The sequence below is a fragment of the Eptesicus fuscus genome, chromosome 2 (genome assembly GCF_027574615.1).
Source record: "Eptesicus fuscus isolate TK198812 chromosome 2, DD_ASM_mEF_20220401, whole genome shotgun sequence".
Taxonomy (NCBI): domain Eukaryota; kingdom Metazoa; phylum Chordata; class Mammalia; order Chiroptera; family Vespertilionidae; genus Eptesicus; species Eptesicus fuscus.
Genome location: NC_072474.1, coordinates 73,832,944 through 73,852,278, shown reverse-complemented (window position 1 = coordinate 73,852,278; position 19,335 = coordinate 73,832,944).

The following is a 19,335-nucleotide window of genomic DNA, read 5'->3' as shown; positions in this document are numbered from 1 at the left end:
CTTAACCCTATAACCTCTTCCTACAGGCAATGACAACATCTGTATTGGTACAAATGATAAATAAAGTTAAAATATGTAAAGCAATAAAAATTAATAATAATAATGATAAAAGTGTCTACTATGTGCCAAGTTCAGTGACCACACACTGCCTTCACCTTCACAGATATTGTAATACGATTCCTATGAAAATATTAAATGCACAGAAATATTTATTGTGCCAATAAGTATCATGGGAGCCCTAACCGGTTTGGCTCAGTGGATAGAGAGTCGGCCTGCAGACTGAAAAGTCCCAGGTTCAATTCCAGTCAAGGGGATGTACCTGGATTGTGGGCACATCCCCAGTAGGAGGTGTGCAGGAGGCAGCTGATCAATGTTTCTTTCTCATTGATGTTTCTAACTCTCTATCCCTCTCCCTTCCTCTGTGTAAAAAATCAATAAAATATATTTTAAAAAAATAAGTATCATGGGTGACTGGGATTGCACAAAGAAGGTTATTTTTATATGGAACAGAGGCTGCTGTCTCCTTCCTACCTGGACATACAACTATGTTATATTTACCAGCTTCCCTTGAAGGTAGTTCTGACCATGTGATTACGTTTGGGCAATAGAAAATGAATGGAAATGACAAGTGCCAATTCCAGGCATCACCATACAAACCTCCTATGTGCCCCTTGCTGCTCCGCCCTTTCCTAGATGACTGGGATGTTGATATCCTGGGTCTACTTGAAAGCTGCATGTTAATAATAAAGTTTACATCAGCTCAGGTCCATGAATTATCCCATGGAGGAGACTTGCCCTAGTAGCCTGCACGTATATGCTGATTTGACATATAAGCAAGAGATAGATTCATTTTTGTCTTAGTCACTAAAGCCTAATCTACTCCAAGTAGAGATATAAGGTGTTTTTGAGAGGCAAAAAGGTGGGCCTGGTACATAATTAGTGGGCAATTATGTTACATTAATATATATTTTTCCCTGGCTTATTTATATTCTATATGTGTGTGTATATGTGAAAAGGTGTGAATGTACATTTGCTTGTCTCATAGTTTATGCTCAATAACATCTCTAAATATGTTCAATTATTTTGTGAAAGTGAAATGAAGTCAGCCTTTTCCAAAGGTCCCCTAGAGAATGCAGAAATCCCAAACAAGTTGGAAACACCAGTTCTCTTGAGGAATGTGAGCTACCATTGGAATTTTGGGGCTGGCTTCAATCCGTCTCCCTCCCACCCCTGACCAACAGTTCTTCCATATACTGGTTACTTGTTTAATTGTAATCTCCATAGTAACCAAAATATTCCAGTTTTCCATTTTTCAGAAAGAGCCAAACTTTCTCCTTAATTTAACCATCATTATTAATGGTTATTTTATTTGTGTGTGTGTGTGTGTGTGTGTTGCATGTGTGTATCCCATTTTTTCTTACATTTCACATAAGAGGCCCACATTTACATCTTCATAATCTAAAACAAATTTTTTTTTTTACCCCTGAGTAGGTAATTTCTATCTGACATTAAACGCTCATCCCTACACAATGAGTTTAAGTGTTCAAAGTCCACCCCCTCCCCCGATTTATTCCTCACCTCTAAGAGCCAGACTTTCTTCTTGATTAACAGGAGAATATACTATTAGAAAACTAATAACATTTACTTTACCAATGCCTTAAGGCAGAAATCAAATACAGGGAAATACATTTTCTAAGAAATATTATACTAAACAACCACTATGTGTCTAACAGAGTAACCCAGAGGGACAAGGTGCAGGTAGCACACATCCTAAATCACAGTGACAAGGACCCGGGCATCTGAGTTTACTCTCAGACTCCCTGGGCCCTCAACATGCACACATACATCTCTGTCTCTCAATGTCTCTCTCTCCCTCCCTCACTCCCACCACCCTCTCTCTCTTCCCCTCCTTTCTCTTCTTTCTCCCCTTCTCTTCATTTTCTCTCTTCTTCTCTCTTCCACCCACCCTTCGCTCCCCTTCCTCTCTCTCCCCATCCTCCCTCTTTTTCCTCACTCGCTCACTCTCTCCCTCCATCATCAAAACTAGGAATTCTCTCTCTCTTTCTTTAGAAAACAGTACCTGGTTACCCTATGCCCTGAGAATGTGCGTAACACATACCTCTTGACATCCTTGCAGTTTTGATGAAATACTTGCCTTCCAGATGTTTCTGTTTCTTTTTATGTTTCATGGTTCAACTCTTTCAGATACCTTTCTCCCCCAAACTCTGCTCTCAGTGTGTCAGTTGGTGATGACAAAGAATCAAATTAACAAATACAATCAATATAAACAAATTACTATCAATAATAAGACGCTTGAGAGACCTCTCCTCTCACCAAATCACTGTTGTGACCAGTGCTTAGGACACCACCAGGGCAGTTATGATGCAAGTCATCACCATGGTTTCAGTGGTGTTCTATGACCAGTGCATGACATCAGTGCACCCTAGGCACCCAGCTAGTATTCACAGGACTGCAGGGCCACCACATCCACTGGCCAGAGTGATTCCTTTATCCAATGGAAATACTACCATTAACTTGAATTTTTTAAATTGTTTACTTCATATCTAAAGTAGAGGATAGGTGACTTGAATGAAAAAAGGCAATTATTTTATGTGTAGGATAAGCACATTTCTAATTCTCTCCAGTGGTGAGGCTAAGCAATGCCTGAGAAAATTAGGCTTAGAACCATGCTTGTCTCACAGAAAGTGGTATTGTTATATATATGCTATTGGCAGCTCTATTTCACTAATGTATAAACATGAGATATATGTGAGGTATATATTGGTGTATATATGTGGATTTGAAAATTACACACAACTCTATCATTTATCGAGTACCCCCCACTATGGGGAATAGTCTCCTACATTTTTACAACAAGCCATTTTCTCTTTGGCTATGCTTTTCCTTATCATGGCCCCAGAGGATTGGGAAAAGAGGGAGCCTCTGGCTGTTGTCATGAATTGTGTTCTTGTCAAGCCAGAAGGTCTCATTTCCAGGCTTGTTCTAGGCCCCCAGCTATATCTTCTGGAAATAGCTGGGCTCTAAACAGGGTTTGAACTCTATAGACTTTTTCCATTCTACATCCCACCCACCACAGACTATGCCTCCTCCCTTAAGAGCAATATGTATTTACTTCCAAACCTTAGCAGTTCCATTAGAACCTGGCCATGACTTAGCCTTCTCAGTCTTCCTTATGCCCAGTAGGCCCTGCCTCTGGGTCTTACCTCATGTAACGATGGGCAATATTTTCCAATGCTATCACCAACACACTATTATAAATAGTTGTGTAAAGAGACTGCACTTGTGGTGGTGAACACAATAGAGATGATGTATTATAGAATTGTACCCTTAAAACTTATATTTTGTAACCAATATGACTCCAGTAATCTCAATACAAATAAAATAAACTATAAAACAATAGACGTCGTTAAAAAATTATGTTTTCAAAGTATTTTGCTACTTCCAGGTTCTTCTACTTTTCTCAATGTTATTCATTTATAACTTAGCACTGGACTCTGTCAAGTGTCTCCTCATTTTTATCTTGGCACTAGGTTTCTTTGAGAAGGCATTTTTACCTTCATGTTTGAATAGCTCTCTATCACCTGAATTATTATTTTTATTTTGTGCTCTTTGCTTCCCATTTGTCTTTTCCTTCAAAGTTTCTTGACCTAAATTATAAATGTAGAGCTTATAACCCTAGAGAATTTAGTGATATACTTAATAATTAAAGGAGTGAGCAGGATCAAAGTATATAAACCCTGGTCATCTGGTATATGGTACACTATTTTGTCTTTTCTCATGATACTTGAGATTTCCATAATAACTTAATTGCTGTAGTCATCCCTATATGTAATCTAAGAAAAACGTTTGGATCATCTTTTACTACTATACGATATGGCTAAGATAGACTCCCTCATTAAAACACCCATTATTAGGTTTCCTTAAGGAGGACATAAGAATTAATAGGGTAAGATAGTAATACTATATAAAATAAAATAATTAAAGTGTAATGTGCTAATTATACCAGACATCCTTCCAGACGTCCTTCCAAATGACCTCTGGTCAAAGCCCGGGCTGCGAGGGAAGCCCAGGTACCGGGTGCCTGCTCGTGGCTAGAAGGAAGCCCAGGTCCCCAGTAGAAGAGGGAAGCTAGTGCCAGCATCCGGTGGAAGGAAGGCCTACTCTTGCATGAATTTCGTGCATCAGTCCTCTAGTAATATATAAAACACTTTTAAGCTAGAGGGTTAGCCCTTGCTGAGAAACAAATGATCCAAAGGACCTGATATTGCCTGGGTTATGTGGCTTCCATTCTCATTATTATATTGTTCTTGTGAAGTTGGTGGTAGTATTTACTTTCATCATTTTTGGCTCTACCATCCAATTATTTTATTTGAGGCTCCCTCTTTATTTGTGACAACACTGTATTTACATTGCATATAAATATATGCTCTCTCATCAGAAACGTTGCTTTCAATTTCACTTTGAGGAAGCACCGTATTTTGCTACTCCTTCAAAATTACTATTTTTATAACTTTCAAACCAATTTCTTACATTTAAAAATATATATAACATCACATATGATAATAGCATGAATTTATTTAGTGAAAAGGTTTCTACAGAGTGCCAGGCACTCACCAGGATTTGATGATTCTCTTGAAATGATACAACCTCTACTTTCAAGGAGTTTATTTTGATGAGGAAGACAAACAGGTAAAGAGGTTATTATAATATGGCCTGTTAAGTGCTCTGATAATATTCTGCAGAGTTTTGTGATTCATTTTATTTTAGTTTGTTATGCCCTCTATTCAGTTTTCACACAGTAGCAATAGACTTATCTGAATATTAAGGACATATGGATCAATATATATTGTTGGTTAGAGACCTTCTGATTATAATAAACCATTATTGGAGATGCTAGAACTTGCCCCATTGGATGCCACTAGGGACATTTGATTGTGCCTATGACTCTGTCTTAATGTTTCTACTAGAAAGTAAAAGTAAAATCAGAGTGTACAGAAATATTGATGCAAGATGGGTAAAGCACAGTATAATCAAGATACTTTTCAAAGTCTCGCCATGTTAACATTAATCCTTGAAATAAAATAGAAATGATTGATAAAGCTGGAGTTTGCATTCTTTATTAGTTTATTACCAGAAAAAAAGATTAAAAGGACAAATTACAAATTGTGGAATATACTTACAATTTTCACAACCAAAAGGAATATAGCATCAAGCATATTTTAAAAATAGGTACAAATTGGTAAGAAAAAGAAAACTACTTAAACAAAACAAAAAAAGGCAAAGTATATGAATAGGAATTTTGCTGAAGAAGAAATATAAGAAGCAAAATTATTAGAAATTAGGGAAATTTAAATCAATATCATAATGAGATGCCCTCATACATTATTCAATTGATAAAAACTATGTGACAATATGAAATGTTAGAGTATATATGGACAAACAGACTCTCTTATTCAGATGCAAATATATTCAAGATAGTTTAGCATTATCTCCCAAGGCTGAACACTGCATATATTATAAGGAAATAGTTTTACTCCTAAATTTATACAGAAGAAACTCTTGTCTGTGTACAATAGAAGCCATGTGCAACAATGTTCGTAGCAATTTTGTTCACAATAGAAAAAAAAAAGGGAAACACTCCAAGTATTCATAACGAGAACACAAATGAACTATGGTGTATTCACACAATGGATTATCATAAAGTGGTAAAAAATAATTAACTATGGTAACAATCCCAATATGGATGAAGCTCAACAGAATAATATTTAATGAAAAACCCCCCACAGCTCTGACATGATGCTTTTAATAAAGTGAACATAACTAAAATTGAAAAAAATCAGTTGCATTTTATGCAACAATTAATAACTATATACTTCTTGGGAAATATTCAAATGTATAAAACAGTATAAAGAGGAAAGCTGAATGATGAACACTGACTTTAGAAAGATAAGAATATATCAAGTAAGAGAAAACAAGGTAATGGGAAAGATAGACAAGAACATATGTTTAGATGTAGATTAAAATGTCTGGTGGATTCACTTGTACTTGCTGCATGCATGAAAATACTATACTAAATATATACAATATATATAAGGACATTGTGTTGAACCAGCAATGAGTGTGAACCGACTTCTATTAGTAATGCAATTCTATTCTTATGGGAGAATTCCAAGAAATTTTAATTAATGATCATAGGTGGAGAGAAATGCAAGTCACCCAAACAATGGTTTGACTAGAAAATGACTAGCTAAATTGACAAAGAAGGCAAAATCCAACTTTCACTATCTCCTCTGTCATACGTCTCAGAAAATTGCTTGGCTGTTTCTGATAAAATTTTACATCATATGAGCAATTAGGGAGATAGAATGATCCTCCAAGTTTCCCTCTCCTGACCATGACTGCTGCCAAAGATTGTATGGAGAAGCCATGCAATCTCCTTCCAGAGACCCAACTGGGGTGGAATATACAAGGTCTACTCTCTGCTTTAATTCCACTCCCTTATCTATACAAGTTCTCCTTTTAAGCTAAAGGCAAATGAAGAGAAATCAGGTTGTGAACTTATAAAAATCAACACAACACCTCTCTTTCACATTGTTCCTGTAATTTTTCCTTGAGTCACATGAGCAAGCCTCCTAGCTTTCTTTCTTTTTTTGTTTTGGTTATTTCTTTTTTTTTTTTTTTAATATATTTTATTGATTTTTCACAGAGAGGAAGGGAGAGGGATAGAGAGTCAGAAACATCGATGAGAGAGAAACATCGATCACCTGCCTCCTGCACACCCCCCACTGGGAATGTGCCTGCAACCAAGGTACATGCCCTTGACCGGAATTGAACCTGGGACCTTTCAGTCCACAGGCCGACGCTCTATCCACTGAGCCAAACCAGTCAGGGCTGTTTTGGTTATTTCTTACATACAACTGTGTGGTCTAGCTTTTCTGGCCTTGCTGTTGATAAAATAGAGAAATTAGAAATTCATTCTCAATGCAACACTATTAATTGTAAGCCTACTTCTATTTATATCTCTTCTCTAACACTCTAATTTCTCTCTCCCCTAAGGCAGATATCTATTCCAAGTCAAACAACTTTGTGGTCATAAACACAAAAATGTAAGGGACATATTCATTTTCAAAAGGAGTACTCATATTAACCAAGATTTAAATAGAAAAGATGACACTAACCAACATTTAAATAGAAAAGGCCATTACAAATTATGGAATTTTTGGACACAGGTTCTTCCTCACCTGGCAAAGCAAATATGGAAACTGTAACATGTTCTCTATATAGATCTTTATGAATAAGGGTGTCCAGAATTCAAGGCAATTACAAAGATCAATTACATATCAAATTACTTCTTTAATTCAGTTTTTTATACATGCCAAACATGAACACATTTTTCACAAGAATTTACTTTTTAACAAAAATTAGTTAGCTTCTTATAAAGAAATTTTCAAAGGAGACCAAGCTTCATAAAGGAAGACCATGGACAATTATAAATATTTTTATTTGAAAAGTATATTTTGTACCCTACTAAACACCATACATACAAAATATCAATTCTAGCAACATTGGAGAACTAGATATGTAAGATATAAGAATACAACTAGAGCCTGGCCAGCTTGGCTCCGTGGTTGAGGATATATCTATGAACCTGAGTCTTTGTTCAATTCCCAGTCAGGGCACATGCCTGGGTTGCAGGCTTGATCCCCAGTACGGGGTGTGACTTCCTGTCAGAGTCTGGGTGCACCACAGGACCCAGAGTTAAGTCCCCACCCACCCACATGCACCTCAAAATTGCGTGAGACCCAGACCCGGCCGCCACCCCGCCCCCATTGGGCTAGATCCAGACCCGGCCAGTCCCACCTTTGTCAAACCCTGCTGGACATGGGGCATAGCCTCAGGTCCCCTGGCCTAGCTCCAGGACGGGGGGCATGGCCTGAGGTCCCCCGTCAAGCCCTGCCAGGTGGGGGGGAGGCACAGCCTCAGGTCCCCCAGCCCAGCACCAGGAGGGGGACTTAGCCTCAGGTCCCCCGTCAAACCCCACTGGCAGGAGGGCGCAGCCTCAGGTACCCCATCAAGCCCTGCTGGGTGGAGGGTGTGGCCTAAGTTCCCCCAACCCAGCACTGGGGGTGCAACTTGAGGTCTCCCATCAAGCCCCACTGGGTGGGGGGCACAGCCTGAGGTCACCTGTCAAGCCCTGCCAGGTGGGGGGCGCGGCCTGAGGTCCCCTAGCCCAGCACCAGGATGGGAAGCGCACCTTGAGGTCCCCCATCAAGCCCCGCCGGGCGGGGGGGACGTGGCTTGAGGTCCCCTGGCCTGGTGCCAAGGCAGGAGGTGTGGCCTGAGGTACCCTGTCAAGCCCAGCCAGGTAGGGGGGCATAGCCTCAGGTCAGCTTGGCTCCTGAGGTCCCCCGTCAAGTCCTGCTGGGCAGGGGGTGCGGTCTGAGGTTCTCCAGCCTGGTGCTGGGGTCCTGAGTTCCCCTGACCCAGCACTGGGGGTGCACCTTTAGTCCTCTGTCAAGCCCCAGTGGGTGGGGGGCACCGCCTGAGGTCCTCTGTCAAGCCCAGCCAGGCAGAGGGGCCCAGCCTCAGGTCTCCTGGCCCAATGTTGGGGCAGGGGGTGCAGTCTGAGGTCCTCCAGCCTGGTGCCAGGGTGGGGGGCACGGCCTGAAGTCCCCTGTCAAGCCCCACCTGGTGGTGGGTGTGGCCTGAGGTCCCCTAGCCTGGTGCTGGGGCGGGGGGAGCAGCCTGAGGTCCCCTAGCCCAGCACCAGGATGGGAAGCACACCTTGAGGTCCCCTGTCAAGCCCCGCCAGACAAAGGGCATGGCCTCAGGTCCCCTGGCCTGGCGCCGAGGTGGGGGGCATGGCCTGAAGTCCCCCGGCCTGGCACTGAGGCAGGGGGACCAGCCTGAGGCCCCCTAGCCCAGCACCAGGACGGGAAGCACACTTTGAGGTCCCCGGTCAAGCCCTGCTGGGTGGGGGGCATGGCCTGAAGTCCCCTGTCAAGTCCCATGGGAACTCAGGGGGCAAGGGAGGACGTAGCCTCAGGTCCCTGCTGATTGCTCATTAAGGCTCCTTATAGGAACTTGGCCTCAGCTGTGGGTGCAGCCATCTTTGTGACAGAGTGATGGTCAATTAGCATATCCCCTCTTTATTAGATAGAAGATATACTAGAGGCCCGGTGCATGAAATTCGTGCATGGGGCCTCCGTGGGGGGGTTCCTTCAGCCCAGCCTGCACCCTCTCCAATCCGAGATCCCTGTCACAATCCAGGACCACTGGCTCCTAACTGCTCACCTGCCTGCCTGCCTGCCTGATCGCTCCTAACTGCTCCCCCTGCAAGCCTGATCACTTCTAACTGCCTCTGCCTACCGGCCTGGTCGCCCCTAACTGCCCCTCTCTGCTGGCATGGTCGCCCCTAGCTGCCCCCCCCCCTGCCAGCCTGGTCGTCCCCAACTGCCCTCCCTGTTGGCCTGGTTGCCCCCAACTGCCCACCCCTGCTGGCCTGGTTGCCCCATGCAGCCTGCTGTTCAGTCGTTTGGTCATCCCTCACTAACCCCTACCAGCATGGTTGCCCCACGCAGCCTGCTGTTCAGTCGTTTGGTGGTCCCTCACTAACCCCCCTACCACCCTTGTTGCCCCCATGCAGCCTGCTGTTTGGTTGTTACTGTGAGGACATCCTGACTAATTTGCATATTATCTTTTATTAGTATAAATGTGTGTGTGTGTGTGTGTGTGTATTATGACCATCCCATCAGTACTTCGTTGGGCCACCTTTTCCCTTCAATATTGCGGCAATTCTTCTTGGCATTGACTCCATGAGATGTTGAAAGGTGATGCAAGGAATCTAACACCATGCCTGATGAATAGCACTGTCCAGTTCTATGAGATTTGATGGTTGTGGGACCAGCTGCCTGATGGCTCTTTAAACTTCATCCCACAAATGCTCAATTGGATTGAGATCTGGTGACTTTACCACCTAAGCAAGGTAAAGTCTCCCTCATGTTCTTGAAACCACTCCTGCACAATATGAGCACTGTGGCATGGTGCATTGTCTTATTGGAAGAAGCCATCTCCATTGAGATACGCCATCAACATGATAGGATGAACTTGATCAGCAACGATACTTAGGTAAGTTGTGCTATTCAGACGTCATTCCACATGAATTAAAGGGCCCAAATCATGCCAGGAAAACATGCCCCAAACCATAACACTGCCCCCACCAGCTTTAAGGGTTGTACTCATGCATGTGGGGTGCATGCTTTCATGCTGTTTCCACAAAATTCTCACTCTGCCATCTGCATGATGCAACTGGAAACATGATTCATCGGACCACATGACTGTTTTCCAATGCTCAACTGTCCAATCCTTGTGTTCCTGTGCAAATTTTATCTTGGTAACTGCAGACAGCAAAGGTGTTCGAATAGGCCTTCGGCTTCCATATCCCATACGATGCAGTGCACAGCTAATTTGCCTACAAACATCAGGTGGTCATCATAATCTGGCCACTCAGCAGATATACATATATCTGCTGAGTGGCTGCTGAATGGCCAGTATTTATTGTGAATTCATGCACATTAAAAGGGAATTAGAGGAAATATTTTAATATTGCTATTTGCCCTTTCTCTATAATAGAAGTGTCAGAGATGAAAAAAATTAGTAAAATGTATATGAAAATCTTCCTCCTGTCAGAATCTGGGGCACGCCGTGGGACCCAGAGTCAAGTCCCCATCCATCTGTGTGCACCTCAAAATTTCAAGAGACCCAGACCTGGCTGGCCCCACCCCCATTGGGTGAGATCCAAACCCATTTGGCCCCACCCTGTCAAGCCCCACCAAGCAGGGGGCATAGACTCAGGTCCCCTGGTGCACCCTCAGGTCCCCTGGCTCAGCGCCAGAGCAGGGGACACAGACTGAGGTCCCTTTTCAAGCCCCACTGGGCCAGAGGTGCAGCCTCAGGTCCCCCGGCACAACCTCAAGTCCCCCAGCCTATAGCCAAGGTGGGGTTGTGGCCTGAGGTCCACCATCAAGCCTCACCAGGTGGGGGGCATGGCCTGAGGTCCCCCATCAAGGCCCAACGGGGGGGCGTGGCACAGCCTCAGGTCCCTGCCCTGGCCCAGCGTCACACAGCCTCAGGTCCCTGCTGATTGCTCATTAAGGCTTGTTATGGGAACCCCATCTCTGCTGTGGGCACAGCCATCTTATGAGGGCGTGACAGAGTGAGGGTCAATTTGCATATTGCCTCTTTATTATATAGGATATATACAGTATATATATATATATATATACATATATTACATATGATGGTTACAGCTTCTGTTTAATGAGTATCCATTATATGTCAAACAATGATAAAGTGCTTCCAAGAATGCATTTTAGTTCTCATAATAGTCTCACAAAGCAGATATTATTTGTCTTATTTTATAGACCAGAAAACTAGGGTATAAAGTTTACATAGTTCACTTGGAGTCACATAGCTAGAATGATCTGATGCCAATGTAACTTATTGCTCTCACTGGACAATAAAATGGATAGAAAAATCCTAGGAAAAAACTTAGTAGGATTATGGGAAAAATTCATTTCAGTCATCTACATTGCAATAAGAAAGTGTTTTGGCAAGGTAGTAACATGACAGAATAATAATAAGGACAAGCTAAATTGTTCTGCAATAACTAACAATCTCCAAACCTCAGTACTTGAAACTATAAGATTTCTCCTTATACTACATATTCACTGTGGGTCAACTTGAAGTTCTGTTCCATATTGTTCTCACTGAGGGATCCAAATTGAAGGAACTCATGTTGATGGAAAAGGTAACGTTTGGAACATTGTCAGTGGTCACAACAGAAAGACAGAGTGGGGGGTGAATTATCTGAAGCTTCCAACCAGAGGTGACACATGCTATGTCTTACTCATATCTCATTGGCCAAAGCAAGTCACTACTTTTCAAGGGCTGGAAAGCAGAACTTTACATGGGACCAGGAGGAGGAATGGAAACATATGCTAGACATTACTCATGACTAACACAAGTATTCCTTGCTTAATTGATAGATGCCAGCTGCCAACAGGACAAAATCCAAGCACATTTATCTGTCTTCAAAAACCCTCTATGCTGTGACCTCTGAGTACCTGCCATACCTCATCTCCCATCATCTCCCACAGAAACCGATAATTATACCCCAAAAGTATCAAGCTATGTCATGCCCAGGTATTTGTACATGATGTATACTTGGCTTGGAATTTTCATTCCACCTGTGTCTGCCTGGTGAATTCCTACTCTTCTTTCAGGGTCCAGCACAGGGTTTCTCGGACCTTTAAAGTTTTATCAACCCACTCCATGCCTGATCCACACACACCATGGCCCTGCTTCTAGTCTATCTTCATCAAGCAGCATCATATTTGTTTAAATATAAGTCTCATCTATTAGACTGTAGATGCTCTGAGTGCAATGTATGTAGATTATTGCTAGTACTCAATGTTTGGTTGAAGGAACAAATTACCTGCATTTTAATAAGGGATACCAAGATTAGCAAAAAAGAATGCAATATGAGTATTAAACTCATCAATAAACCAGGGAATGTTTGGAAAAAAAATGTAGGACAGCAAGGGATAGGCATATGAGCATTAGCTTTTTATTCTTTACTGATAAAAGTAACAGTAACATTCTTTACTGATAAAAATAACGTAACTTCTAAATAACTCTTCTTTAATCCACCTGGTTATTTTAAATTAAAGTGGAAGGTCACATATTTGGGAGGCTTTTCAAAACTATCTTTATCTCTTAGAGACCTCTCCCTGGAAAATATGATGTGTCAAGTTTCCCTTAAAATAATATGTTAAGAATCACTTCAGTGATAAGCAATGCATTTTCTCATTTGGTAGTGTTTACTTTCCATAGCAACCCTGGAGATAAGTATATAATTTTTCCCACTTTACAGAGAAGGGAAGAGGTTCAGAGAATTTTTGTGACTGGTAAGTGGCTGAAATGGGATTCAAACTCAAGACTTTTAATGATGAAACCATGCTATCAATAATACCATTTATGCAATTAATGTAATAGTGAATACATTTATTATACTCATGCAATTATGGAAGTTGATATACTAATAAATCACCCTTCCCTGTGTTTTATTATGGTTTCTCTTCACAAAGTTTTTATCCAAAGAGCACTTAATAACATAAACTTCAGGCTTTCTCACTTCTGTAGGTGATAGTTTGGGACTCATAAATTTTGCTGAAATTGTACTTCACAAACAGCTGCCGTTTTTGCCAAAATTTACGGCCTACTTTGGGCCTGGTACTGAATGGTGGTTACACACCCAGAAATCATATTACCATCTCACCTGACATGTCATGGGGTAGAACATGTCCTTGAATTCTTTGGTACTTTTGACAATTAAAGGAAAAAAGCAATGCATTTGTTTTCTAGGAACTTCTACCAAGAATGTCCTAATACCACAATGGAACTTCCAGAGATTTATAAAAAACATTTTGTTAAATGCCCACATTTAGCCCTAGGCCAGGTTTTCACAATTATTCCTTCTGGACTCAAATTTTATCCATTTGTGCCAACAGAATTTTTATCTGAAGGCTCATCTAATCATTGAATCTAGGTTAGTTCTCTGAAGTAACTATGAAATACAGAACTAGGAACTTCATTCTATCATCCAACATAAAATCATTTGTATTCTTTTATAGACATATTTTTTATATAGAAGTATTAGAACTGTTTTCAAAAATTCTACTTAGAATGGAGATTTTACTTATTTCAGCTTCCAGGAATATCCCAGACTTATAATTTGTGTTAAGGCCCCAAGCATATGCAATTGTTAATTTCAACAAGAAAATCCCATGAGCAAATAAGTAACATGACTGTTCAGTAAATTTTACCTTCCAGACAATCAGAATAGCTAATGACTAAAGGAGTGCCCAAGTGGTTAGTTCTGCTGACCTTGCACCCACACAGGTCATGCTGTTTCAAAATTACTTCCCACAAATCATTTTATTCCTGCTGGTTTTTATGAGAGTCATTTCAATCCAACCTAGCACTTATTCAAAGTCCGGGCTTAGACAGATAACCCAACCTCAGACATTTTGCAAATCATTGCACAATGTTTACTCACAGACTACTTTTGTCTCCTTTATAGAGATTAATTGCCAATTTTGTGAATCATTCTCAGTAACAATTTTTTTACCCATTCAGACCTTCTGTCTTTGCCAAAGTTTAGGGCCTACTTTGGGCCCGGTACTTTATGGTGGTTACACACCCAGAAATCAGATTAGAATTTACTTTGTAGAATTTTCAATGACTTTCTCTCAACTTACTATTTTTTTTTTAGAAATCTTTACCCAATAAATGACAGCATGAGAAACCGATTTTTTCTCAATAATGTAAAGTATATTTCCAACATAAAGGAATATTTTAATAATAAATTTACATTTCTTCAATCCCTATATGTGGATGTTACAACAGGATACAAAAAAAAGAAGAAAGAAAAATACATTTGCAGAAATATCGGTTCATATTCATTAGACCCATGTCAAAAACCATTCAATTTACTAAGTGGGATTTTTTTTTAATGTGCACATACATGCAAATGCAAACATTAAGGTTATGGAATAGGTCTGTAATAAATTATGTATTTCAGTATAGTTGGTTGTTAAAGAGAAAATTTTAGAGTTGTACAAACCTTGGTTCATATCCTGGCTCTGGAACACTTTTATAATATACCCTTGGGGAGATTTCTGAACCAATGATCCATATGTTATTGACCTATAACATGAGAATATCAATATCTAAAATCTCAAGGTTGCAAAAAGATTAACACAATTAATCTTGAATTGATTTGAGTTGAATTGATTTATGTAAATAAAGCACCTACTGTAATACCTTACACAATCTACAAGTTAGTAAACAATATTTTTGTTCTAATTAATATCATTATTCAGAAATAGGTGTTGAATGTGATGTTTTACAGAAGTTAGCAAATAAATGTATGCTTGTTATACACATTCATACATGGAAAAAGAGAGAATGCAAGTGCAAAAATATGCTTTAGAAGATAATAACACATACATTTAAAAATTTGATGAGGTATCTAATGTAGTCATGAATTTAATTTCAGAAGAAAAGATGAACGCTTTATAAGTAGTATTACCATTTGACAAAACAGAAATTGACTGTTAATTTATAAACGTTTTTGGCTACTGAATCTAAACTATCCAATGAAGCAAATACTTTATAAAGACACAATATTGGTCTTTACATAACTTCTACATTTCTGAAAGCAACCCTAAGGAAGAAAGTTGTTCGTGACACTGGTTTATTAGTTCTTGGTGACTAATACTGTGATTGTTTTTGCAGGTGGAAGACCTTCTTGGAAAAGGAATAAGAGAAAATCAAACTTCCTTCACTGAAATGTGACCAGAACAATAAGCACTGTTATTGGGTGACCTTCATGGTTACTAATCTCAGGTGAGGGCACTTAAACTGTAGACTGGAACAATAATCCTGAGTATACCAGTATTCTCTTATCTCAGAATGAGTTTTTTAAAGCCATTAAAGAAGCCGAAACAAATTGTCTGGCTTAACATCTTAGGAAACTCCCAAACAATCTAAGGCAAGCCTTTCAAAATTCAGAATTAGGAAGATATTTACAGAATATATGTCAGAGATTATATAATTTAAGACACCTGTGACTCAAACAAATGACGGGAGAGAAAACTTAATCAAGAAAATTATTACATTTATTTAATGTATCTCAAAAGTACGTGGAAAAAATTTATCTAATATTTGTTCCTGTGTTAAGCATAGAGAATGGTGTTGAAATAAGTATTTACTTTGGAGAAGATCTGTGTTCAAATGTGAACTCTACCACTAAAGAACTATGCCACCTGGGGCAAATTACTTCTTTGAGTCTTGGTTTCCTTATAAATATAATGATGATACTGATACATTGCAGAGTCTTATGAGAATCAATTGAAAAAAAATGTATTTAGAGAATATAGCCGAGAATTTGATATATAGCACTAAACAAATGTCAGTTTACCATTTCTCAAAATACCTACATTCTCAGCGTAAATTGACAGATTTATGATATTACATGAGATGCATCAATAAAATACTTTTGACCAGTGCAATAAAACTATATGATTCAACCTTTATCTATTATGTAAAGGCATTAATTTATGGAGCTGCACTTTGACATTCAATCTTTAAATATTTAGATATATTAAAAGCCAGTTGGTAATTGGACATGGACCTGGTGGGATTATTTCCATTATGGAAATTGGGAAATACTACAAATAAGCGTTTTTGTTTGTCAGAGATCTTGTTTTCTAGTGCATGACTGACTAAAATAAAGGATAAAATTTGAGAAAAAAGAGAGATTGGTGGAATCAAGTGAATTCTCCTTAATAAAATGTTGAAATTAATATTTTTGAAAATTTTAAGAATGTTTTTAATTAAAGAACTAATTGACATTTTTACTTCATTTTGGTTCAAGGGCCTACCTCTACCCAAGTACTCTGTGGACCTATTACTAATATCACACTGCTTCTTCGCTTTTCACTTTTGTTCTGAATCAAATGTCATTCAATTTACCATGTTTCCCATGTTGATCTTTGTAAGAATGAATATTTCTTTGTATTTATGGTTCATTCTTTCATTCATTCAACAAATAAATATTCAGTGCCAATCTTGTGCCAGACTGAGATGTACAAGGTGCCTACAGTGTAATGCTTAATTTAACTAACATGGGAGCTTTTTATATGCTCAAGAGCATTCATTATATCAACAGTCCCATGAGGTTATCACCGTTACAGAAAGATAAATTGAGCTTTAGAGAGGTTTAAAATTTGACACAATTCAAGAGTTTGCCCCAGGTAGTTAGGGTTAGAACCAGGCCCAATGCTCTTAATGTCAATGCTATACAACCCCTTTGAATGAAGATGAGTTTTAAAAAGATACTTAGCAAGTGAATGCAATAAAGTGGGTGGTTTTTATGATAATTTTTGAAAATTAAATTTCCATAGGCTTAGTTTGTCCTGCTCCTAACTTGGTATCTTGGTATTTATTCCACAAATGCCGGCAGTGCTAAACTTCCTCTCTCTCTCTCTCTCTCTCTCTCTCTCTCTCTCTCTCTCTCTGTCTGTCTTGCAACTTGGTCAAAAATGCTATGAAATGATTTGGAAGAGGGCCAAGTTTCTAAACCATTCTATAAAGTGAGTAACCAGCAAAAATCTCCTACCACGTACTCTATATGTAGGGCCTTAGGGATTTCCTGTCTAAGCATTTTATACCAACTGGATCTTATTCAATATATGTCTAATTACTAGAATATATAATAAACAAAATGAGAATCACCATGGGATGGAGGGGAAGGAAGCAGGAACAGGCAAAGGAAGAAGTCCAACTGCTGTGTAGTTAACAAAGGCTGCAGTCAATTCCATGGAAAATCCTGGAGCTGGGATGGTGAGAGGCCTGGTCTTCAGTGAATTAATTAGTTAGAGGGTGTTCCTGGCCTGCAAAGGGAGCATGCCCTTAGGAGAGGTAGGGAGGCAAATCCTGAGGAGGTTGTCCTGGCTGCTCTACCAGTAACTGGGGTGTTAAGTCCTTCATTCCTGAATGGAGCTTTGGTTGGAGAATCACAGCCTCACTAGAGGGAAAGATAGAGAATTTGAAAAAGGAGAGTTAGAAACTAAAGATGACTTTTTTCCATCACTAACTCTAGAGTTTAGGGTGATATGATATGAGTGACCGACTGACCAACACTGGGAATTTAGACAATTATTCCCAAAGTAGAGCAGGATGACAGAGTAATGTATAGCAGCCCTTTCATCTATATTTGTGTCTATAATCTGACCTGATTATATTGAATAACCTTCAGCATACAGTTCCTCTTTATAGCATCATTTTTCATAAACTTCAGATTTTTTTCCTAATTCTGATCTTTCTGTCTGCCGGTCTAGCTTCCATTTCTGTCCTTGACACAAATATCAGATTTGACATTCAGCCTATTTTCCAAGCAACAAATATCAGTTCCCCTTCCACTATTAAAACAGCATCAGGAAAAAAGTAGACATTTCTAAAACTGCTAAGGTATATATAAATTAAGACATTACAAATATAGAACCATATAATTACAAATGACCACTCCTTCTTACCACATTCGTCATGTAATTTCACCAAAAGTGAGGTAACAGATTCTATCATAGAGAAGTATTTAAATCAAGCTAATTGTTTAATTTTTTTTAATATAAAGGACATTTCATTAATATGTCTACATGACTGGTTGAATTTCTAGAAAGAAGAGTAATTATATTAAACAATATAAAATCTGATCTCAAACACTCCAATGACTTTCAATATTTGTCAGTGATGTAAGTAACATTTAATCTCATTATGTAAATGTGTCTTTGGATTTTCCAAGTAAGTACAGGTATCATATAAATAGTTGAATGTGATTATAGGCCAGGAACTAGAGATAAAAAATGGACAAAATAGTCTACACTAATGAGGTTATATTTTATATTCTAGTGATAGAAGGTAAAAAAATAAAATAAAAACAAATGATTATAAATAATGCTAATAAAATAAATAAACAATTATATCAATTGTGAGACCTTAACACAAGCTTTGCAGAACATCTAAACAGGGTTATATGTACAGTGAACAGAGAGAGTGCTTTCTAGACGTAGAGCTTAATGAACAAGGACCTGAGTGAAAAGCCATGAAGCAGGACCAAGAGCTAGCTCATTAAGGGCTTTGTAAACCAGGTTAGGTAGAAGAAAGGGTAAAGAAACAGAGTAGCAGATAAAACAGAAAAAATAGTAAATCAATAGATGGAAGAAGGGAAGGAGAAAGAAAGAGGGGAAGGAAGAAGGAAAACAAGATAGAAAAATTTTGTGAGCAATAAAAGGCCATTACTATTAGAAAACATAAAATCTTGTTGTGAAAATAAACTGTTAATGTTGTAACAAGATGAAAAAACAAAAGACAATCAACAGAATTCTGAGGGAGAACTAAGGCAGACTGGCCTGGGGTACTACTACTCCCTTTGACTGGGACATATACAAGAGTCCCATGACCACAGCATGGGCTTGGCTAGATGTCTGAGAAGGAAAAAGCCAGAAGTCAGCAAAGAACACTTATCTTTAATCAAGTTACTAGAAATATAAGATTTTGATTAAAATGGAGATGTTTCTGGGATGTTATAGTACAAAAACCTGGTTGGGGCCAAACTCTGATTACAGGCTCAAGAAGAAACAGATATAAGAATCATAAAGTAGTGGGTTTGAAATTCACAATGAACAAAGG